Below are 14878 nucleotides of genomic sequence, written 5' to 3'. Positions count from 1 at the left end.
ACATGCCATCTTCCCTAGCTTTGAGTGAAATAATGGGTTGGATTTGAGTGGTGACAGTAAATATCAGAAAGAAAAAAAATACTGCCATGATACTTGAAGGCAGTTTGTGTAAACTTACAAGCCTTATATTCCATACGAATGTAAACATTTTGAAATAGGTCACATAGATATAGACCCAAGTGATTGACTGGTTTGATAGTATCAACAACAACATAGAACAAGAAGGAAGACTGAAGGCTCCATAACATTCTGCTAGGGCAGTCATAATAAATAGCTCCGACTTGGTGGTTTCAGAAACAGGAATTTGTATTTTGTTACAGTTATGAACACATAACTCTAAGGTCAGAGTAGAAGCGTATTTGATTTCCCTTGAGGTCTCTGTCCTTGACTTGCAGGTGACCATTTCTAATTGTATCTCCAGGTGGCCTTGTTTGGTTCATGTACATCTCCAGGGTCTCTCTTTTGCTTTAGGACCCCCATCATATTTGGACATGACCTCATCCTTATAACCTCTTCAAACCTTAGTTATATCTTCAATAGAGTCACACTGGGCGTTAGGGTTTCAATACATGACTTCAGAGCGAGCAGAATTCAGCCCGCAACTACTCTTGCTCCTGCACTCTACACCGTTGGATTATTTATTTCTGTGATGTTCAGAATCCGGCTCATATCTAAACTCTGTTTCCTCAGTTTTGTCATCTAATATCTGTAGCAGGAACCCTCTGTTTCCTACTGAGGACAACAACCTCAACTGGCCACAAGTTTCATGTGATCTCTTCATTACCTAGAGGGGAAATACTGAGTGTTTAATCAGAACTCATTCACCCCACCCCATGACAGATATGAAATTTTGAAAGGTGGGCATGGATCAATAACATTCAAGTTCTTCATTGTTCACATCTATTATGGGAAGCCTCTTGTCATCCCCCAAGATTCTGGTTTATATTTTAAAGTAAATTAAATCAAAACCATGTTCAGTCCTTGAACTCAGAGGTGACAGTTAAATGAGTTATCTTGTGAGAAGGCAGGGACCATTTCCCTCAGGATGGTGCTCTGGGCAGATGTGAGCAGTCATTGTGGCCAAAGTGAAATTTGTTAGTTGTATATCTGTTAGACTCGTGGCACCTTTTAGTGTGTTCCACTATTCTCCTCTTTTCCAAGAAAATGAAAAGGAGCATGATATCAGATGCTATCTTTAGATGCTTTTTTGATAGACGTCAAGCTTGGGGGAAAGCATTTGTTGATTTCAATACGATTGCCTTTGTCTTCACATAACACAGGGTGGAATTTGGCACCAGGAGACCTGACTCCCAGTTTGTGCACTATCAGCAGCTGTCTGCTACCAATCTTGGTGAATATTTGACGTAGCAACATTCATAAACAAGGGCTCCACTCCAACAAGCAAAATGCTTCTTATTTCACAAATTCCAAAAATAAATTAAATAAAAAAACCTAAAAGAGGTTAAAGTTTTGGAAAGCAAAGCAGTTTATATTAGAAGCAGAGAATATCATAAAATTGTGTGCCAACTCTTAATAATAAGAAAACACACACACTCACGAGCAAAGGGACCTATCTCCTGCTTTCTCAATTTCTGTGCGTCACATTAATTCTCATGTTCAAGAAACATCCTAACGTGCTTTCAAATATTTAAGAAACATAAAATAAATACAAAAAACCGCATGTAATTATGATCTTCCTATTAATCATACATTCATGTCTTTAAGCAAATGTCATCCACATTCATGTCTATTTACACATCTACATCTGCAATTACACCCTTCATTTTTACTAAAATCTATGTTTATATATCTGCATCTATCTGTGCTAACAAATGGAATTATTGATGAAGCTTTTAATGACTCTCTGGGTAGGACATTAAAATGTGTGTGTGTCCTGGGTTTACCCTATATTCCCTTGTGTGTATAAATCCTGCTTCTCACAACCTGAGTATATAGCTACTGACTTGCCAAAATCTCATTGACTCACTTTATAACTAAGTGAAACACTTAAATAGTAATAAATCTGCAATAAAAATTCAATTTTATTTACACAATATGTTTTGAAAGACAGTCCCATGATCATTCACCTGTTTCCAATGTACAATGTACATGGCCTCCTTGCAGGTTTGTGAAGGCTCTAAGCTATTCCTATTTGTATATATTGAACAGATAATTATTAGTCAATAATTTCATGTCTCCTGAATATATATTCATTCTTCAAAAGTGGCTTTTAAAATACTTATTGAAAAGCCTGCAACTGAGCTCAATGGAATGGCTCAACTGGCTAATCCTTTCTCTTTAAGTGCTGGGATCCCATATGGGCACAGGTTTGTATCCCAACTGCTCCACTTCCCATCCATCTCCTGCTTGTGACCTGGGAAAGCAGTAAATGATGGCCTAAAGCCTTGGGACCCTGCACCAGCATGGGAGACCCAGAAGAAGTTCCTGGTTTTGGCTTTAGATTGGCTTAGGTCCAGCCATTGTAGCCACTTGGGGGAGTAAACCAGCAGATGAAAGCTCTTTCTCTGTGTCTCTGCTTCTTTGAAAATCAGACTTTCCACTAAAACTAGCTAAATTTTTAAAAAAAAGCCTACAACTGATACTGGCTTCATAATTCCCAATTCTTTCTTTTCCTTACAGAATGTAGTATTTATGTGTGAACATGATTAATGAGGGAGGGGGCTGGTAAGCAGTGTAAGTATCAGGAGAGTAGGACCTGCTACTGTCCAGGGAGCACGATTGGCGCCATGGTCATCTGGGATAAGCCACTTCTTAGCCATTTGTGTTTGAACTCATCTTATTAAGCTTGGGACAGTATGCTTTTTAAAGATAGGGATCTTTTGGATTCCAAGGAACTTGAACTTGGCCTGAGTTAGGGCTTCAGTTATACACTCCTTGTTCTGCAGCTTGTTTGGGATCCACACAATGATTAAGCCAATACGAACCCCGGCTGCATTGCTCTGGGACTTTTCAGAGTCATCTTGCATACCTGTGTGGAACCTACAGTGGAAACAGCATGAGGTTAGAGCTACAAAGGTCTCTTTGAAAAAGCTGTTGCCTGCGTTCCTGAGGGAAACCAGGTTAAGCAATAAGCTGTGAATATGATTGAAGAGGCTCCTGTTTGAAATCATTGCACATGGGCCTTCAGCAGGCAAGGAGGCTGCTTGCCTCATTCCGCTGCAGGTCACCTCACATCTTCACACATTGTTAGCCCAGCCCCAAATGCTCCAAGATTTCTCCAATCCAGGAATTCTTTTACTGTTCACAGTGACAAGAGTCCCTTGTGTTCAACTGTAAAAAACCCCCTTATATTACACACATGAGAAACAATTCAAGTTTACAAGAGCAATAACAAACATAGGTAAAAGGCAAGATATGCATGGCAAACCAAGGGGAGTCAAAGTAAACAAGCAAAACCATACTTCTAAAAGGAATGCTATACATTTGAAGCAAAAAAAAATTATAGACTATGTTCAGAAGACAAAAGGGAGCAATGTACTGGCATTCATTTCACTGGTTGAAGATGGAGCTTTCAGAATACTTGGCACAACATCTCTTGATTAGGGTGGCGCTGATTTCCCCCGTTATGGTCTTTCAGTGGATGGACAAATCAGCAGGCTGAAATTATCCTGTGTTCTGTGAGGCAGCAGGTGATGGCTGTGATCATTGTTTTCCTGGTACTTACCTGAAAAACTTGTGGTGAATTCCCAGCTTTAACCTCATCCAGTCCTAGCCATTGTGGACGTTTAAGTTGTGAGCCTTTGTTCCTCTTTGCATTTCATTAGTTCATTCTTTCATTCATTAATGTTATACAGTAAGAGATCCTTACTTCCTGGCAACTGTGGTTTCCTGCTGCCTGAGCAGAAACTTTTCCAGCCTGTCACCTCTCTCAAATATCTCTTACTGTATAACATTAATGAATCCATCTTCAACCAAGGAGGGAAGGATCTGAATTTGTCACCTGTATTTAGAGTTGTCACCCTATGTTAAGAGATCTGTTTTAATTCATAGCTCTGGAAATTCACAGTGCAAGACCTAGAATGCCATAGTGGTATGATCTTTGATTAAGTATTTTTTCTGATAGGGTCCCAAGACAGCACAGAGCAACACAACACAAGCAACAGGCAGTGTTTTCTCTCTGATTCCCTCTCCTTATAAAAATAAGCAATCCAATCATTGGAACTTCATCATAATGATCATGATCTTCTAAAGGATCCATCTTTAAACACCATTAATTGAACTGTTTCCTCCTTTTAGCATTATTAACATAATACTGTGAGGGTTCAACTTCTGTGTGGGTTCTGGGGATGGATATTCAAATCACAGCTTTAGGGAACAGAGAAGTACCTGTATTGGAAAATCCAGGTGCAAATGTTTTCAACACCATTTGATTCCTCTGAGTAAAATGTCTGAATTAGAATATGAAGGGACAATTTGGAGGCAGTAAGATACTGTTTTGGATAAAATCAGACATGACTAAGATTTAGGCTGTTGATGGTAGGACAGATAACTTCGAATCTGCTGTGGAGAGTCTAATGGATGTTTTAGTGTAGTGTTAGAAACAATTTGAGAAGAGACAGAACTTAAGCTAATGGTAAATATAGTTAAATGCAAAAAATCATTTGTTTTTCTTACTAACATTTATAATTCTTGTGTCTATGCCTTGTTTATTCCACTAAAGATCACCAAAGTCAGTGGCTTAATGCAATGTCCACTTGTTATTCTCACAGCTGCATAGAAATCCAGTGGACTCAGTTGTTTTCTCTGCTCCACTACACATAGAGCAGACATCCTCTCTGGAAGCTCTAGAAGAGAAAAGGTTTGGTTTGATTACTGCTGAGCTGAAAGCTAATCCCATCTCAAAGCCACCCATGTTCCTTTGCTTGTGGCTTTCTTCATTTTCAAAGAAAGTGATTGAAGTACAAGTCCTTCTGTCTCCCCTGGCTCTTCTGTTACCTGTCTTTGATTTTGTTTTTCAAATATTTATTTCTTCATTTATTTGAAAAAAGGAATGACAGAAAGAAAAGGTAGGGAGAATGCTAAAAAGAGATCCTTTCATCTGTTGATTGACTTTCCAAAGAACCACAAAATCTGAAGCTAGTTCAGGCTGAAGTCAGATGCCACAACTCCACCTGCGTCTTCCACATACGTGTTCGGGGTTCAACCACTTGATCTGTCTTCTGCTGATTTCCCAGGCTGATTAGCAGTGAACTGAATTGGAAGTGGGACACTTGGGTCTCTGTCTCGCACTCCAAAATGAGATGCTGGTGGTGTAAGTGGTAGATTCAGTCACTATGCCACAACACTGGACCCATAGTTTTGACATTAGATGGAGAGAGTTTTCTCGGGATGTAAAAATAATCTCATAAAAATTCTGATTAGTTGCTTCCTTGGAAAATCTGCATATATTTTTTTCTAGGAAGGTATCACAGTACATATATGAATGTATGTATGTATGTGTATATATATATATAATTATAAGAAGAAATTGTACTTGTTCATTACAGGTGTAATTTTTCTAGAATATTTCTTATTCATGGTTGGCTGAAAACATGGATATGGAAGGCAAAATATGTATCCATATGTGTGTGTGTGTGTTTGTAAACTTATAAAGTCAGTTTAACGGTAGGTTCAATGAAGACACATATGTCCCAAGTTGGAGTGCCTCATTTCGGTTCTCAGGTTCTCACTAGGGTAGACTCTGGAGAGGCCACAATGGTGGTTCAAGCAGTTGGTTCTTGCTGCTTCCCATTTGGGAGACCTATATTGCATTCTTGGTCTAGATTTGGATCTTGGCCACTGTAAGCATTTTTGGGAGTAAATCAAGGATTGAAATTCATGCCTAGCTTTCTTTATAATATGCATTTCCATAAACTTTTGGGGGGCTCCTTGAATCATGTAAAACAGGTATATAAAAGGGTAAAGTAGAAAGTATATATAAAAGTGAAATTTTTATTTATTATATATTTTTATTCAGGAAAAGCAAGGAAAGATTTTACAGAGGAAGTAAAATTCAATATGACAGTGGTGATTAGGAGAGAATGAATCTAGAATGAAGAAAGTAACACACGACCACACATTATAGAGGAATGGAAATGTTCATTATGAACAGAAGTTTCAACAAGAGGGAATTGGTGTGCACAGGAAGCAACAGGTTAACACAGGTGCAAATAGCTATCCAGCATTTTAAAATAGAAATAAAATATTATTTATATTGTAGATTGAAAACTCACGTAACAGGGTATATATTTTAACCCAATTGTGTAAGCCATCACTTGTGCTGCTTGCCTGCCATATCAGAGTGGCTCAAGCATAACTTCTTGCTGCTGTGTAGACTGGGTGGTAATAGATGATGACTCGAATATTCTTGTCCCTGTTACCCATGTGGAAGACACAAATGGAGCTCCTGTATGGCTTCCAGCCTTGCTGTTGAGAGTATTTAGGGAATAAACCAGAACCTGGAAGAACTTTCCTTATATATGTATATTTCTTTGTGCCTCACTTTTAAAAGACAAAAAAGGGAAATCCCAGAAGCAACAGACTAAATTTCAGGCTGTATGAAGGGCGGTTACGATGGGAGATGGTCTATGAACAAAGAAAACAGGTTAAGAGCAACTGTGATGAAATAAGTTTTCAAAAAGTAGTTACCTGTAAACATTTTTTTTACCTGTTATGTCTGTGGATTCTAGATCATTAGAAGTTGGCTGGAGTTAGAAGAAACGGCCATATGTCAGAATAGACCTTCAATATGATGAGAACAAAATTTAAAAACATTTTCTGGAGGAACACACTTGATTATCTTGGTTGGAAAGAGTTTCTGCAAAAAAAAAAAACAAAAAAAACTTCTGCTGTTTGCAACTCAGTGAGAGTGAATGGTAATGAGAGGGCAATGTTAGATAGAATGAGCTCTTCAGCTAAGAAAACTGGCATGATTCCTGGGCACACTTGAAACAACCATCCCTACATATCAGTGTGGGCCAGAGAAAGAAACAGAAAAAGGAGTCAAACTTCTCAATTATGTGAAATGCACAGAATATCAGGAGGTAATTTAACAGCACGTACCATGACCAGGTAAAGCAAGTAAGTCAGAAATAAAGGCAGAGCAGTTCATCGTTTTAAGTATCTGCTGGAAGAGATCAGGCGTTGGTGATGTGAGGAATGTATCTGGCAATTGAGGGGGAAAGGAAATGAAAATGGAGAAAGGAGAGTACGAGGAGAGGAAATTCAAATTCACACTACAGCCCGTTCATGTTTTATTGGGTGGAATTTAAAGCTAGGAAACGGGCTGTCATGTTGCCAAGTCAGAAAATCATTTATGTGCCTCATAGAATCAAGTGACTCTTTGCCAAAGTAATAGTGCGTCTATTTTTACTTGCTCTCTGGGACTATCAACCACTTGGCCATTTTGACGGTTTAATCACCTGTAACCAAAGAGGGGGTGCCATTAGCTGGAAAGCAGTATTAATGTCATCTCAGAGCAGTCACACTACATCCATACGGTGACGCCCATAGGCTAGTGTTTATGTTCATCATGGCTGCTTGCCTTTTCAGGTATTTTTCCCTTTCCTTTGCATGAAAAATGGACCACTTGATCCAAAGTAGCAGTTTTAACAAATTTGAGTCTTTCCATTTACAAGCATTATTCATGAAAAATATGTTCTTTCACAGTGAAAATTGTAATTACCTTTCCATATCTGGAACTGTGTTTATATCAAACTTTTCTGCATTAATGATGAAAATTTCCAGAAAAAAGTCCAGTCTTAATTACAGAGGGTTTTTTTTATGATTTATTTATTTTTATTGGAAAGTCATATTTTACAGAGAGGAAAATCTTCCATCAGCTGATTCACTCCCCAAGTGGGTGCAATGGCCAGAGCTGAGCCAATCTGAAACCAGGGTCCCAAGGGCTTGGGCTGTCCTCCACTGCTTTCCCAGGTCACAGGCAGGGAGCTGGATGGGAAGTGGGGCTGCTGGGACACGAACCGACACCCATATGGGATCCTGGAATGTATAAGATGAGGATCTTAACTAGATGGCATTGTGCCAGGCCTGTTACAGAGTTTTCCAGCATTTTGAGTAGGGATTTATGTCTATTTTCAAACCATATTGCAATCATTCCAGTGACTTATAATTAATTCAAATTATACATTATGGTGGTATCACATTATCTCCTATCTATCTCATAAATCATTAGTATCATATAACTCAGTATTAATGGAAAGAATGGCAGTTGCCAATGGATGAAATATTTCTAGGATTAAAGATTTTCTAAAAGTAAAATGCCAACATAATTTTTAACACATTGTATTTTATAGCAATGAAAATTTTGCTATTTATATCAGTTATAGGAATGTCTTATGGTCACAGTAGATCTTGCAAATTAATATTTTGCCATGGACAAATGGGTTTAGCAATTGCTGTATCTAAGATACTTGGAGACTTGCCATGTTCACTTGTATATTAAACACTAGAAGAATTTCTATAATAAAATTTTACTCAACTTACTTTGATGTAGTATTTAACAATCATACTGAACCACAAAAAAACTTACTTTATAATGCTTGGGACTAAAATTTTGTAGGACACACATTGGGAAAAGTTAATCTCATCCTGTAATAATACAGTTAAGAACTCTTGGATCATTCCCAGGAAAAACAAGGCACTCAATCAAGGCTGGTACCACTGATTTATGTGAGAATCTAGATGGCTCCCTACAGTTAATAACAAACCATGGATGTTACCATTAGCAAAATTGCATTAGAACTCATCATTTTAAAGAAGTCATTCCCAATTTACTTTTTAGAATAAAGATTTATTTACTTATTTATTTTTATTACAAAGTCAGATATACAGAGAGGAGGAGAGACAGACAGGAAGATCTTCCATCTGATGATTCACTCCCCAAGTGAGCACAACGACCAGTGCTGTGCCCATTCAAAGCTGGGAACCAGGAACCTCTTCCAGGTCTCCCACACGGGTGCAGGGTCCCAAGGCTTTGGGCCATCCTCAACTGCTTTCCCAGGCCACAAGAAGGAAGCTGGATGGGAAGTAGAGTTGCCGGGATTAGAACCGGTGCCCATATGGGATCCCGGGGCTTTCAAGGTGAGGACTTTACCTGCTAGGTCACAGCGCCGGGCCCCCCAATTTACTTTTAAATCTCCTGATCATCCTTCTGTTTTGACAATATCCTGAATGGTAGTCTATCCTCCTTGGACCAACTGAAAATGTGTTCTTTTTATTCTTACACCACACTTTGGTCCATAGGACACAAAGAATGCCATACATTTCCCTCCCGTTGTCTTCACTTCCTCCTGCACACATAGTTTGGAAATACTGGAGCTCTGGGATTTTCCAACAGATTATAGAGCTGCTATAACCACAGTGTCTCCCTGAATAATATCTTTGGAAAGAGCTGTGTGAGTATATGCTTTTCCAACTACATTCCAGGAGTTTAGGAGAAGCTTTTTAAAGAATGAAACAGATGAAACTAACCTGCTGAGGAGAAATATGTCCCTAATAAAGGCTCACTTGGGATCAGCTTCTCTATCCCCAAGCTATGTGATGAAAGAAAACAAGACCATTGCTGTTTGGCCATGAACACCTTATCTGACAGAGTGCTGCCATGGGGTAGATGCTAAATGTTTGCTTCCCAGCATCAATGCCAGCAGTCTCCTGCAGCCGTCTCACTTGTTTAGTGCTCCCATCTCAGTTCCAGTAGATCACACATGATCCAGTTCTATCGCTGTAGGATCCATGGGCTTTGCTTCCCACATTTCTGTTTTGTGCAAAGTATAAGGAAGTCTGCTTTCCTAAGCAATAATAAGAGAGCTGGATTAGAAGCGGAGCAGCTGAGACACAAGCAGACATCTATATGTGATACCAGGGTTGCAGGCAGAGGATTAACCCGCCTACCACTGTGCCAGCCCAGTCCCTACAGTAATGAACTGTGAGAGTAGAGGTTAAGAATCTGAGAAAATGAGAACTGAACCCAAACAACATAAAACAGATCCAAGACATGGAAGGAGAAACTAGGTCCTTCGGAAATTATTTGATGTAGCTGCACTTGAAACTAGTGAATTCAAACTATTTAATTATATAAATCAACACATATTTTTTTACCACATTGCATTTGGGTTGATGTTATGCTACAAGAAGCACAAAGATCTAATTGAGTTATATTGCTTGTTCTACTACTTCATTTCTTTCTTCCATGGTATAATGTTCAGATTTTCCGAAATTACGCCATCTTCAAATCCAAAAGGAGAGGTCCTGGCGCAGTAGCCTTGTGGCTATAGTCCTTGTCTTACATGCACTGGGATCCCTTATGGCTGCCAGTTCATGTCCCAGCAGCCCTGCTTCCCATCCAGCTCCCTGCTTGTGGCCTGGGAAAGCAGTCAAGGACAGCCCAAAGCCTTGGGATCCTGAACTCACATGAGAGACCTGGAAGAAGCTCCTGGTTCCTGGCTTCGGATCGGCTTAGCTCTGGGCATTATGGCTACTTGGGGAGCGAACCAGCAGACAGATGAAAGATCTTTCTGTAAAATCTGACTTTCAAATTAAAATGAATAAATCTTTTTCAAAAAGTGATAGACTACTATATTAATTATTTCTACTTTTTGTCCTTTTTATTATTATGTGGCTTTTCTGAGGTTTGGAGAATTTATGGCTTTTGACTTTGAAGTCTGGGATTAGAATGTATTACTCAAGATTTTATTTGTGTATTTATTATTTGTTTATAGTATGGGATGAGGTAGAGAGCTTTATATTTACAAAGGTTAGGGTTAGGTTAGAGAACTATGATTAGTAAATTTCAATTGCCATATTGAAACAATACAATTATTAATGACAATGTTAAGATTGTTGTTGCTAAGCTTCACTCTTGCTGCAACTTCAGAAAACAACAAGGTAAAATTATGTATTTTAATAGATATTTTAAAATATATTCTTATTTTTCTGACTAGCTTAATTCACTTGAAACAAATTTATCTGAATTTCACCACCGACCTCAACAGCACAAAACAAAATACAGAAGAGTGAGAGCATGCTCTGGACAAGTGAGGTGATTTCCTTGTACCCCCTCGAACTTTCATCTTTTCTTTTTCTTTTCCTTTCATTGGGTTTAGAGTGACAGGTGTTTTACAAGATCCCCCTCTCCCCACCACCAAAAAAAAAAAAAAGTGCAGAATAATCAGAGATGCAGTCAAGGAAACAGAGAGCCTAGTGAGAGAGACAGACATGAATAAAACGTGTCATGCATCATTTTACACATAATGATTGTTTCAGTAATTGTACAGAGTGTTGTGCAAATATGAAATAGGTGAAACTGACCTGCTGAGGGAGACAGTGTCTCCTCCACAGAGCTCATTGAGGACAGCATCCCTAGAAATATCTGGAATCAAGTGCAGAAAGGTGGCAGCATTATGGTGTGAGGCAGATGGAAAATCATGTGTGAAGTTCTGAGAAATGAAAGAGTAGCAGAAGAGTTTAGGGCAAGAGAGAGAGACAGAGAGAGTCATGTGTGTTTGGTCAAGCAGACACAGAATGTGTCTAAAGCTGGAGAGAGTCAGGAGTGGTTAGTCATGCAGAACTGTGTGGACCCTGTTGGGATTAGAACTTTTTCCTGTGGATAATGATGAGCCATTACAATTTGACTCTGGAAAGAACTCTATCAGACTAGCATAAAATTCCTTTGTAGTGTAAAAACTGATTAAGGGGCTGTATGGAGATCACAAAGGACATGCTGGCTGTGGTTCAAGCTAGATATGACGGGGATTTCTGCTCACACATGAGGAAGAGAAGAAGAAAGCAAACTGCCTTTATTTCCCTTGGAACCTTCAGAATCCAGCACAATGACCAATTTTAAACAACAAGTGCAATAATTACTTATTTAAATATGTCTATGATGCATTTATTCCTTATTTTTAATTTTTTTTTGAAAAAGGGAAAGAGACAGAGGATAGAGATGGGGGAGAGAGTAAGAGAGTGGAAGATATGGGGGGATGTTCCACCTGCTGATGTTTTCATTTGCCCATGAAATTCGTAGCTAGCCATGCTGAAACCAGGAGCCTAGAACTCATTCTGAGACTTCCATGCAAGTCAAGAACTCAGCTACTTGAGCTGGCACCTGCTAGTTTTTGAGGGTGCAAGCTAGAATGAGGCTGTAATTGGGAGAAGAGCTCAGAACTGAACCCAAGCCCCAACACAGGTTGTAGGCATTCTACGAGGTGTTATAGCCATTTTAACAAATGGCTATCTCAAAGACAATTATATAAATGAGTTTCGATTCATTGAAGCCCAGACTCCTCTGTTAGGAAATGTTAAAATAGATTTAGCAAAACATGGGATTGAGTAATGATACAGTGTAAACAGCAATGTTACTCATTTATACCAAGTCCCTACAGTTTGACTGCTGCTTCCCTAGACAGCCACTGGCTGCGGTTTTCAGTTAAGAAATCAGGAGTTTCTTACTTAGATGGTGACTCTTCTGGAAACTATTCTAAATTAATTTACTTTAAACATAAGGGATCATTTCCAGGAAATAACTGAGTTTTTCTGGCATGAAGTTTTAGCATCAGAAATTCAGACATTAAAAAAAAAAGAAATTTCATACATTTTACAGAATGTAACAAATAAATAAAATAAATATACTCAATGGCAATTTTAATTCTAATTAAAGTCCACCTCACATTTTAAAACAAATATTGTATAAAAGATCTTCTCCCCACAATGTGGTTGTAAATTTGGAGGTAATATCCTCTCTAACAAGAACAGGAAATATCTGTGATCAACTGTAAATGTAATGTCTTATGTGCAGAAAGTGAAATCATTGAATCATGTTTTAGATCAGAACAATTTGAGCAGATTTGCTGCATTTATTTCTTGAGAAATTGTTAAAGGGAAATCATGTTGTTCCAGTGACTACTGGATTTCTTTGATATAGCCTAACATTTAACATAATTATAGGAATGTGTTAGATTAATTCTGAAGGCTTCCTTAAGATCATTAGGTCATCTTTGGTAGATGTACCATTTCCTTTCATTCCTTTTTCTGGGATGTATCCTTTCTTCCCTTCCTCTCCCCGATCCCACAAAAGCTGAATTTTGTTGATTCCAAGATGCATACTAAATTCGTTCTCAACTGGGTTAAAGTTTTTCCAAAGATTCCACTTTTACACTGGGTACTCAGAAAACCATCCTCACCCAGCCATGAGGATGTAATAGGTTTGTTTCCATAAACTTGCTTCTAGCTTTGGTTGTACCACCTCTTCACCTTTCACATCCCAGGGATCTCCATTTCACAGTGCATGCTTTAGTCTTAGGTAGAAGTGACCAAAGCAACTCCTATGTAAGTCAACAGCTGTCATGTGTTCACTTTCTCCCTCCTCATCCTCTTTGATGCCTCATACTTATCAACCAGCAATGCTGTTTGCATTTTCTTCTCCCAACATATTCTCCCCAAAGAATCCACCATGTTTACCGATTCACCACTCCCAGAATGCAGGAGACCTGGATTGAGTTCCGGTTCATGGTTTTAGCTTGGCTCAGCCCTGGCTTTTTTGAGTGAACCAGCAAAAGGAAGATATGTGTCCACCTGTGTTTCTTTGTCTTTCCAATAAATGAAATAAATAATAAAAGTGCTTAAAAATTAGGCAATCTTTCTTCCACCTATCATATAAGCACATTCTATCTTTGAGTTCATTAACTTTTTTCAAAGTAACATTTTTTCCATGGAAAAGGCTTTCTCCTAATTTTAAATTAGCCTCTAGTTTGCTTTCATTTGGCCAATAAAGTCCATATTTTAAAACTTCTTTCAGAGAGAAAAAACACGCAAAATTTCTGAAACATCTGCTTAAGTGTGTATTTTCTGAATTTTGGTAAAGTCTGGGCCTCAACAGTGTTGTCTAATGGACAAAGAGAGGCATGTAACCTTAAGTACCATTTATCAAGGGAGCCTGAGGTGCATAATACATGTTCAATGGAAACTAATGTATGATTCTTAGAGAGTTGATCATGCCACTGGAGGCAGCCCACGACTCTAATACTTGCATGTTAGGGAAAGCCCCTTACATTAATAGGTGTGCATGTTGTTTCATTACCTATGCTGACTCAAGGGTCCCTAGATTTTCCTTCCGGCCACATATGTTTTATTTTGTTTGAAGTGTGATGATACCAGACTTCTTGCAGACTCACAGATCTGCTAATCTCCCTATGTCGAATACTGCTAAAATGTTCATATATTTGACACTGTAATATGAAACAGGAGTACAGCCAAGGGATATTTTTGCTAGAGAATTTGGAGACTCTGGCATATTTTTTATATTCCCAAATGTTATTTATTTGTTTAGAGATTATCATCTTTTAAAGGTTTGTAGGGCAAGTCTTTGGAATTCCATGGGACTTTGTGCTCAAATCTCCGCTGGTTTAAATCTGGAAACCTGTATCTAAGAACATTCTTGTTAGTCTCTTTTCTTCTTCTAGTAACCTAGGGTGACTCCTTGAGCATTGCTGAAGTTCAGTTACTCTGTTTGTTAATTGAGACCAATCCTCCTAATTGGGTACTGTTCACATGTTTAGGCCATTCACATCATTCATATTTATAATGAAAATAATAAATCTGGGGAAATCAGGAAATTCATTTTGTTGTTTTATTTAGAGACAGGCATTTGGCTTTACAGTAAAGATGCCACCAATTCCACTTCCAATTCTAGCTCCCCTGGTGACCACTCTGAGAGATGGCAGATAATTGCTCCATTAATTTTGTCCATGTCACCAATGTGAGAATCCTACATTGATTTCTTGACCGACCACCTGCTTGTACTTTCCCATCACAGACATTTGAGGAGTGAACAAGTAGATGGAAGAATCTCCCTGTTGCTTCC

General features: G+C 38.6%; 1 long non-coding RNA gene and 1 other non-coding gene across 2 annotated transcripts in view; one reads left to right on the top strand and one right to left on the bottom strand.

Annotated features, from left to right (window-relative positions):
• LOC131483102 (uncharacterized) overlaps positions 1 to 14878 on the top strand; it is a 360023-nt gene that overhangs the window by 333434 nt on the left and 11711 nt on the right. The window lies entirely within an intron of this gene.
• Positions 3050 to 3183, bottom strand: LOC118758247 (small nucleolar RNA SNORA70). Its single transcript, XR_004995617.2, has one exon. It is a non-coding gene; the product is annotated as a small nucleolar RNA SNORA70 (small nucleolar RNA).

Source organism: Ochotona princeps, chromosome 23 (genome assembly GCF_030435755.1).
Source record: "Ochotona princeps isolate mOchPri1 chromosome 23, mOchPri1.hap1, whole genome shotgun sequence".
NCBI lineage: Eukaryota > Metazoa > Chordata > Mammalia > Lagomorpha > Ochotonidae > Ochotona > Ochotona princeps.
This window is presented reverse-complemented; position numbering and strand designations above follow the sequence as displayed.